Source organism: Sebastes umbrosus, chromosome 5 (assembly GCF_015220745.1).
Source record: "Sebastes umbrosus isolate fSebUmb1 chromosome 5, fSebUmb1.pri, whole genome shotgun sequence".
Taxonomy (NCBI): domain Eukaryota; kingdom Metazoa; phylum Chordata; class Actinopteri; order Perciformes; family Sebastidae; genus Sebastes; species Sebastes umbrosus.
The window spans coordinates 13,188,030-13,198,562 of NC_051273.1; the positions used below are offsets into that span (position 1 = coordinate 13,188,030).

The 10,533-nt window shown below is 41.0% G+C and overlaps 1 long non-coding RNA gene across 1 annotated transcript; it reads right to left on the minus strand.

The window, feature by feature from the left end:
• Positions 1–930: 930 nt before the first annotated feature.
• Positions 931–10,197, minus strand: LOC119488672. The gene is made up of 3 exons (XR_005207007.1): positions 10,187–10,197; positions 4,466–4,470; positions 931–1,084 (listed from the first exon to the last, which is right to left on the minus strand). It is a non-coding gene; the product is annotated as an uncharacterized LOC119488672 (long non-coding RNA).
• Between the last annotated feature and the right edge of the window lie 336 nt (positions 10,198–10,533).

Here is a 10,533-nt window from a genome sequence, read left to right on the forward strand (position 1 = left end):
CTGGCTCCGATACATACTGAGGATATGGTGGCCCAGAAAAATTACAAATACAGATCTGTGGAAGCAGACAAACCAGGAGCGAATCAACAAAGAAATCAAAAGGAGAAAGTGGAGATGGATCGGACATACACTCAAAACAAGAAAACAAACATAACAAGACAAGCTCTGAACTACAACCCACAAGGAAAGAGGAAGCCAGGGAGATCAAAAAACAACTGGAGACGGTCCACGCTCGACGAGCTAAACAAGATCGGGACCTCCTGGCAAAAAGCAGAGACCACTGCACAGAAGAGAGTGAGGTGGAGATCCATGGTGGACGCCCTATTCTCCCAAGGGGGCCAAGAGGACTAAGAAGAAGAAGAAGAACTAGTAGCCTATTTGTGCGTTTGCTACCGGTGAATTTGATGAATTTCACTGTTTATCAGATCACAAATGAGACAATAATTAGCTAGCTAGCTATCTCACCCCACGGTTCCTCCACCTCATTACCTGCCGCTAGGAGACTAGTCCGCTGGTATGAGAGCTGGTATGGCGACAGCGCCATAGTCTCCTAGAGGTTGGGAGTGACGGACCGTTTAGACCAAGCAGCTTGCTTTTTGGCCCATTTTCTGTAACCAGCGTATCATGAAATCATTGTAGAATTAGCAACCTAGCTAGCTAACTAGCCAGCTGCTAAATGAGTAAAATTTAACAACTTTGCGTCATCCACACACGACGAGGCAACTGTTGAGTCGTACAAGGAGCCAACCTTATGACTAATAATCGAACGTTTCCACCACATGACTTGTGTTTACAATTTCTGGACCCTTTGAGTTTTGCTTTTGTGAAACAATGTACTGTATCTAGAGCTGCAATGATCAAAAGATTAGTTGTCAACTATTAAATTAATCTCCAACTGTTTTGATAATCAATTAATCGGTTTGAGTAATATTTTAAGAAAGAAAAAGTCTAAATACTCCGATTCTAGCTTCTTAAGTGTGAAAATTTTCTGGTTTCTTTGCTCCTCTATGACAGTAAACTGAATATCTTTGAGTTGTGGACAAAACAAAACATTTAAGGACGTCATCCTGGGCTTTAGGAAACACTATCAAGAAAATAATCAATAGATTGATCGACATTGAAAATAATAGTTGCAGCCTTACATGTATCATCCTTGCATTGGTTCGATTCAGGACCCGGACCTTTAAGTGTGAAATCACCCTGAGACAAAACTGTCTTGAGGCCGTAGTCGGGGCAGAGACTTGTTTCAAGTACCCTCTCGAAATCATCAGGCCCAAAGAAATAAACAGAAATCAAAATACTTTTCTGTACAGTACATTTGATTGTCTTGGCAAGACCCATAATTACTATCAGCTGTTTCTTTCTCATATTCCCCAGGGGAGCACTATAGTTGCTTTTTTTGTTGCAGTCTGGTCACTACATGCCCACTCTGGAGGAGTCTGGAAACAAGGACCAATCAGCACCTCAGCTGATGACTCAACAGGAGGGGACATCATGACCTGATGAGACCCACTCCCTGGAAGAAACATTAATTTACTGGGCCATCACAGAGGCCTTGTACACCCTCTAATACTTCCTCCACATTATCCCATACTAGCAGGAAAACATCCTTCTTTTCTCCCCTTTTTTGTTGTGCACTTTTGTACGCCTGCTCTGCAACAAATGGTGATGGTTGGTGATTGTAGACCTGAAAGGAAGAGACAGAGCTTTGAGGCCACAAGTATTTTGAATAAAAAGCAGGCCTGTAGTGTGTTGTGTGATTCATTCAATGGAATCACACCGGCTTTGTGCTGGAGCTTGGCAGATTGCTGTCCCGTTGATCTTCTTTGTCTGATAATATGCTTGGGAACTGGGACTAGAGGTGGAGCACAGGAACGTTCTGCTGGAAAGGCTTCATAAGCACAGAGGTCATTAAGAACAGCAACGGCTCAAACAGCGCCACATTGTTCTTCACTCAGTGATAAGCTCTCCATATCGTACCAGTTTTATCTTCAATTTGAGGCCATTTCCTGTTGGGTTCAATGAGTTGAGCATGGCACAAATACTGCTATGGTGAGGATTATGGCTTCCCCTGGGGACAGCAAAATTATACCTTTTTTATGCCACTGGGAGTTTTTTTTGGTACCATAAAGGGCATCTGGACTTTGAGTGTTTTTTTCCGGGTAAATCTGATTTTTGTGTTTGCTACTGGAGGAACTAAAACTACTCTGCACATTATGGTCTCTCGGGTGAAGCAGATATTTAGTGAAGTGGTTCATCAGACAAATCTGCAGTGATGGAATAAATATAGAGATCATTTATTTAAACCTGCATTAGTTTATTGTTTTGGCCACATGGGGGGCATCACAGCAAGGCAACAATTTCATATTCATCTCATATAATTAAATGTATTAGTAAGCAGTTGCCTATTAACACATCCAGCAATTACGGAGCAACATTATTATTCATTAAAGTTGGGTGTTTGTCCACCTGACGAATGTTACTCCAATATTCACTCTCTTTTAGCTCTGTTTTTGGTCTCCACCAACTCATGAAGGAAATTTCTGACTTTCTAGCTGCTAAATGCTCAACTATGTTCACAAGTTAGTCGCTCTTCTTTGAATGCCTGTCATTTGGTGCTGAGAAGATACTGTATAGTGGGTTTATAAGAGTTATTTGCTGAAAACAACTGCCTATTGCATCTGGAAATTACACCGATGAGAGCAGTGAGAGTGAAACAAAACAATAAAGTTGCAGGCTATAAAACCAAAACAATGAGCGAACAGATGCTCCGTAGGGCTGAGCAGAGATGGATGAAGTCATTTGATTTTTAGTAAAAGTACAGAAGTACTACCAGCAAAATGTTCTGAAAAGTTGTCATAAGTAAAGGTAATGAAGAATGGCTCCTTTCAACATTTTATGTTATATCATATTATAAACCCTTTTACAGTTTGCAAACAATGCACATACGCAAGTGTGCACATACAGTTCGGCAAAAGAAGTACGGCGGAGTGCAATAGCTTGTCAAGCTATGCAAGGGCATTAACCAAAAAAGGTCGCAAATGCAAGTGGCCCAAAATTGAATGGCCAAATATACATATACACACATATATGGTAAAGGAATCTAGCGTGTAATGTTGCACCAGCAAGAAATTTCGAGTATTAAAGTCACTACATGCTTTTCGTTATCTATGGTCATGTACAGAGGAGTTTAGAGTTTCTTGAGGAGCAAAAACACGAGTCAACACGTTTAATAGCTTGCAGCCATACACGCCGGTGTTTTGGTCTAACGAGTGACTGTGTTAACTGGTGACTCTTCGCCAAATGTGTCGTGGTTGCTTGTAGTGACAGCAGCTGTTGAAAACACAAACAGAACATGCAGGTGTCCTCGTAAAAGCCTTCAGTCAATTATAAATACATGCTCATCTGTGTTTATCTACGGCAACCATTTAAGTTACTACAAGAAACCAAGTTCTGTAGAACTTGAGTCTGCTGCTGGAATACCGATTCTCACAACCGAACTCACAACAACAGGGCATTTTGATGCTGGTAACTGTTTTAATTAAATATTTAAAGCTTGCCAACTTGTCTAACATGCGCACACATATTTTTTTGATGACATCTGCTATAAAAGAGTTTACTGAATTATAAATATTGATGAATTAACATCATGTTAATGTTGCAGCTGGCTGAGGTAAAGCAATTTTTGATCTACTTTATTTACTTTTGAGTAGTTTAATGTGGAACCATGCATTATATTTTATACATTAATATTTTTTGCATGTAAAAATTTTAATCTGCTCTATTAACTATTAACCATAGTTGAATGTTCCATCTTAAATTAAGTGACATAGCAGTATAATGTAGTATAAAATTGAAATACTTGGGTATAATTACCTTTCTACCACTGCATACAGAATTGAATTAGGTCCTCAACATGAATTTATCTACTTGGGCGGCCGAAGCTGAATCTGACCAGTATGTATGACGGTGACAGCAGACAGTAGGGGTCCTATGCTCTCGCCCTTGCTCCCTGCCACCGACTCTACAGATCGGAGGGGGCGAGTGAGTCCTGTTGCTAGGATACGGAGCATGGCTCTTAAAAGGGAGCAAGAAGAAAACAGTGAAGCGAATGATTCTCCCCACAAACAAACCTGACTTTTTCAGGCATTGCAAATATGTTACTGATCAATGACACCATCCACTTTTTAAATGTGTGTCATCAGTGCTGCTGGTGGCGACGACATAACCGGGGTTCATCTGAGGAGCAAATGATCCATAGAAACTAAGGAATTAGTTTATAATTCAAAAGGCATTAGTGATATTGACACATAGGGCCTATCGGAGGCACCGCCATTAATTCTCCATTTTGTATTCTTTCATTGAATGCATTAAAAAAGCATTAAAGCTTTGTCTCGGCGCATCAAGCAACACCCTTTGTGCTGCAGCCAGGTGGTTAAAGTTCAAGGCACTTTGTTAAAGTGACTTTTTCTTCCCATCAATCAACAGCACTACTGACCCTAAAACCCCACGCCGTAATTGCCTTCAGGATTAAAATGGATCGGAGCCTCCGCTAAAATCCCGTATGCATTTTCCATTAGTTTTCACGGGCAGGAAAGTCTGCAGATGCAGGCTGAAAGTAGGGACGCAAGGAAAATCTTGGATTAGTCCCCCCCCCCCCTCTTTTTCATCTTTATGAATATTCAAAACACTTGTCAGAGAGTGTAAATAAGGCAGTACATGCTCATATAAGCCGTTTTCCCAATGCGTATGAGTATATGGTGCAGCTTTTTGCTGTCAAAACCCTGTGTGATTTTTCTCATGTATTTAATATCGTAACAGGCCTCTACTAGGAGATCCGATCGTTTCAGGCTTTGTGTAGTCTAGAGCAGGCAATAGATGCAATTATATCAAACATTAGATTACGTAACATTAGATTACAGCTTGGTCCCCTATTATGAATGCAGAGAAGGTCAAATGACTCACTAGATTGCCTGTAATATGATTATAGTTGAGTCAATGGAGGATTAGAATCCATGAAAGAAAAATGATGTTATCAAACGCATGTCACAGAAGCAGCGAGTTGTTGTTGAAGCCGGTTTAAGATGTTAAAACAAGCAGAATCAAAAGACGGCTGCATTTGCATATTTATGATACAAAGAACCCTAAGAATACTGTTCACACGGTAATTGGCTGAGCTTATACCCGGTCATAAATAGAATACGCAAACTACATGCAGCAACTAAACATGGTCCCCCCTTACATTAATGAATGTTTACTCCCCTCCCACCGGCACATGCGTTGTTTATTCATTTCCTCTCTCTCTCTCACACACACACGGTGTAAAGCAAGTCCTCGTGCAGCGCTGGGGAGGCAATGCAACCTGCTCCCATTAGGAGACAATGATGTGCTGAGCTGTGTTCTCCTCCAGTGAAAGCCGCAGTTAACCTTGTGTGTGTGTGTGTGTGCTCATTACAGACAGGCTTTTGCATATGCCCTCAATCTATAGTTTACTGTGTATGGATCTGCGCTGAAAGAAATGTGCCTCTTTCTATCCTGTCCATCCATTACTCCCCTACTGTCCTCTATTACCATCTCTTTGACTTGTCCTCTAGGTCTATCCCCGCTTTTTCTTGACATCTCCATCAGCCACACGGGATCAATAGATATGGGACCAGGAGGCACCTCGTTTCTACTGAGACAACAGCAAAGTGCATTAAAAAAACTGCTTGTTAGTCAAATGTTCCACTCCGCTGCCCTTTCCAGCTGATTCAGTCTTGTTTTTTGTGTCTCCCTCTCTGTTCTTTCTTTTCTGTCTTGCATTAATTTCAGCACGCTGAATCAATGTTCCTTTATTTCAGAGAAAGAGAGAGAAAAAAATCTCTAATGTATCATATCAACTGTGTGGCAGAATATCTTAGCTCCACAAAGGGATATCTTGATTTCTATACTCTCCGTGGAGTTGTGACTGATAGTTCCTTTCTAAATATTTGGTATTGAAATCAAATGATCACTTACAATGGGCACGAGGCTTTCACATGCACTGCCCTTTGTAGCAAAGCGTTTACTTTAATCCCTCTCCCCCGAGAAGAGAAGATGTTTGATGTGGGTGTTGTGTCCAGCCAATCCTTGCTGGGCCACTGAAGTCACATCTGTGAAAGCTGCTAGATGAATAACGTTTATGTAAAGCTGAAAACTGCCTGGTTTAGTGACCCGAGCGTGCATCAGCACACGCTGCTCCTCGTATCATTCCCCGGTCTGACAAGAAACATGAAAATACATTTTCTGCCTGTAATCACACAGCTTGGTCTGATTGCACCGTAGTGTTATGGTGTGTTTTTGTCGTTGTTTGTGCCTGCTGCATGGGTGTGGTAAGGTGAAAGGAACAAGCTGAAAAAAAGCAATTTTCCTGTGGGAAACAACTGAAACAATTTGTTTTTGTGTTATTGAACGGCGGCTGTAATGCTTCCATTACTCTGCTCGTTTGACACTGAAATTTGTGTGCGGCAGTTCAACGGTGGATTGCTGATCCAAGTTGTTTTCATCCATAAAGCAACATGCAGGACATTTTGAACCAAAAGAGGTTTCATAGTCAGCATTGTTTTGTACCACTGTTGCTACCAGCCCAGATTAGACCCCTATTGACATGCAGGTGGTCCCGGGAGATTTCTAAGACTTATATATTGGTATGTGATTTTTTTTACAGTGTGGCTCTATAGGGATGGCAGTGTTGGTCAGTTGGCCTGTCGCATTTTGTTCCAGACTGAAAAATCTCAACAATTCTTGGACAGATTGCTATGACATTTTGTACAGACATTCATGGTCACCAGAGGATGAATTTTAAAAACTTATGAGATGTTCTGACTTTTCCTCAAGTACCATGTTGGGGTTTTGAGTGCAGCTTGCAAGAGAAGCATCCAAATGCAGATACAGAAGCAGGATGACGGGTGCAGTTAAAGGCTTACAAAACCAGCCCTGACGTTGCCATACAACTAAACTGCATTGTGAATTACGTTTAGAAGGAAACATACTTTGTTTGTTTTTGACGTATCACAAACACGTTTGTAATGGAAACACAGGATTTCCACCCAGGACACTGCTGTTTGTGTCCCGTGTGAAACTAAAAGTCAATGTTCACTTATTTTAATTTACATCTGTAACTTAATAACATAACAACTGCAGTCATTTTTTTACTAAACCAAACCAGTAGTTAGCCAGTAGTTTTGTTGAATTTATTTAACTACATGTTTAAAACTGTTTAAAACTGCGTCTGTAATTCAGGAGAAAGTACGTTTTCCTCAAAACGTAATTGAGAATGCAGTTTAGTTGTATTGGAACGTAATTTTGTAGGTCAAAATGTAATTTTGTCTTCATCAGCTAGTGGCAACCTCGGGTGCTGAGAAATGAAGCCAACATGGAAGTGACAAAAACAGTTCTTCAAATGGCCACTTGAAGCTGGATCCCTAAGCGAGGCAATCCCAATAGACCCCCATGTTAAAATGCCCAATTTCACAACAGAAATAAACATGTTTACAGCCTGGTACAGAAAACGGTTTTGGCCTCAATAGCTAATTTCCCCATTCATGACAACTGTACGGGGGTGACTTTTTATATAACTCACCATTTAAATTATATTAACACTTGAAGTTCGGTATAATTGAGGGCGTGGCCGCTTTGAGTGGCAGGTGGGTACCGTATCAGGTCGCTAGTTGCTAGCTGTCTGCTCTGCTGCGTCACCCTGGACCGCCTCAGTTCCACCGATGATCCATCTCTTTGCTAATTTTTGGATTAGATTAGATTAGATGGCGAAGGTCGAAGCTACCCACTTTGAGCTTCACAACGGCTCTTATTAACGGCGTCCATATTTTATACAGTCCATGGGCACAGGTAGTTGCTGGTAAAATGATTTTGTTTTAGTTGTAGGGGATTTAATAACCACTGAGCCTTATGGCTGTACCAGCTACTAACAGGCCACAATATATCTAAAAGCCTTAGTTGTCAACACATAAAAGGACATAGGCCTTATAAATATTCCCTAACAAATAAAAACAATTTCACCACAAGGTCTACAATTTTATGAAAACTGGGCAATCTACATCAGCTGAGCAAGACCTTGTGATGCAACTGAAAGCTCCGAAACAGCTACTAAACAGACCTTGTGGTGAGTTCAAAAACAAACGTTGTGTTTTGCTGTCTACAGTGTGGAATACGGTTTTGAAAGCAGTACAAGACAAAGATTTTACTATACAGTCTATACTCTACTATACTACTATAAGTGAATGTCCCAACCAAGCGCCCGTAAACGCCAAAGAATGTCCCCAAAGCGACTCAAAGTAATGGGCTTTCCTTTCTCATTCAGTACAAATGGCAACAAAAACAATGGCTGTGCTCACACCGGTCAATATATCATACAATGACACGTAGGCCTACTGTATAGGACAGTGCACCTATTAGCGTGTACCTAATGTGTCTAATCTATCACGGTGGACGTTCGATCGTTTCTTCTGCTGCTGTAGACAAAACATCACCTAAGTTATCCATCTGTTCTTCCTCTTCTTATTTCAACAGGAGCATGTCTCTCTTTTAGTCATATTTGATGACAGTGGAGTTAATGTGGCAGGTGCCAATTCCTGCTTTCCTAGAAAACATAAAGGCAGGCAGCCAGGCAGGCCACAGTGATTTAATTGGAATAATGTATGAAATGAGTCAGAGTCGCAGGCAGGGAGTGTTAACTCTCAGCTGTGCCAGCTTCGACAGAGATCAATGCACCTAACCTCAATTCAAGAAAACATTCTTTAATGGATCCCCCCGGGATCCTCACAGAGCCTCTTCCTTTCTCCTCACTTATTTATTTATTTGAATCTTTTTCTTTTTTTTTTCCTTTTTCGACTGTGGCACACACTTTTTAATTATCCGCCTGAGGATTACCAGGCCAGTGGGAGAGGATGATTTTTTATCCAGTCACACCAAACAATACAGTTTTAACCAGGTTTTATCATTCAGGATGCATACTCTCCTCTTTTTATATATACATATACAAGTATACTGTATGTGTGTATACTCATGAGTATGTCACCTGACAGCGTGTTAAGGTTACACTTTGATCCTCTGCTGTTTTTATCTTGACATCATGTTTTAGCCTATAATAAGCCTCTTCCCCAGAGGATAGGGTCAAATTCAGTATATTCTTGTATGCATCATAGACTGTATATAAGAAGTTGACGTAGTCACCGTGACCTCAGCCACTGGTATGTGGACTACCGTTTTGAAGCTTTGAGTTCGGCATTTTGGCCGTTGCCATCTTGGTATTTGGCCATCGCTATCTTGTTTTTTTTTACAACCAGAACTGGCACGAGAGGGTGGAGCTAAGTACAACCGAATGCTGAATAAGACATTTTCAAGCGACCAAAAAGGTTATAATTAACTTTCATGAACTGAAAAAAACACTGTGAAAGGGTTAAAGTTGTGAGACAAAAACACAGACAGCCAGGCCCTAAATCATACCCTGCTTTATCGTCTATTTAACTCTAAACAGGTCATAATTCCCTCTCTAATATCTATTTTATATTGCTGTGAAAACATCTCCGTCAAACAACTGGATTCCTGAAAGTTTCGCGCCAAAAACTAAATTGTACAAGATTACATTTGAACACATCATGATAGCGTTATAATTTCCCTTCACCCAATGCTCATTTTTACTGAGCATTTGAACGCATCATAATGTAACTGAATGGAACCGCCGTTAACCTCTGCTATCTGCAGACAAGCCGGTCACAGTGATTACTCTGAGCAGCATGCATGGGAATGAATGACAAGAAGTGTCTGATTAAGTTAGTTGTTCCAAATGTTTTTAAGGTTGTTCCTCCACGGCTTATATTGCAGTTATTGTGAGCTTCAAGTCTCCTTCACTCGCGCTCAAAAACTTCCACACCGACATGTTGTGTGTGTGGCTTTAACGTTACTGTCTGTGCAGCTGTGTGCCAACGTTAACTATCTTGGTGCGACGGGACACGTATGTAAATGTGGGCGGCAACAAATCGGAAATATGACACTGACACTTTGTTTGACCACTGCCCTGCACCTTTAAGAGACTAGCAGGTCCTGAGTCTATTCAGTCCGAAGGGAGACGTGAACATGAGCACAGACTATGACCGATCCTCACAACCAGAAAGAGCAGGGTGATTCTGTATCATGGGTTCATCATCACCATCATTTTCTTGCTTTAATGTCCATTTTCCTCTCTGACAATAACACACTGAGATGATATCAGACAGAAAAGGCCATTACACTGTATTCATCTTTGCACAATACAACATGTTATTGACTTATCACAGCAGACATTTGCATCACACAACTGCAGCAGCTGTCTTTGGAAAAAGAAAATGCTATTATATCAGGTCTGCTGTTGGTTTAGTGCTTTTTTTCCTGCGCTGAACTCGCAGCTGTTTTTCAGTGTCTCCAAGTTGTCAGATGCATAGGAAGGCACATAGGAGAAGGAACATCAGAAAACCACAAGAGTTGGGTGACAAAATCTTTGCAAATGTGACACAATCT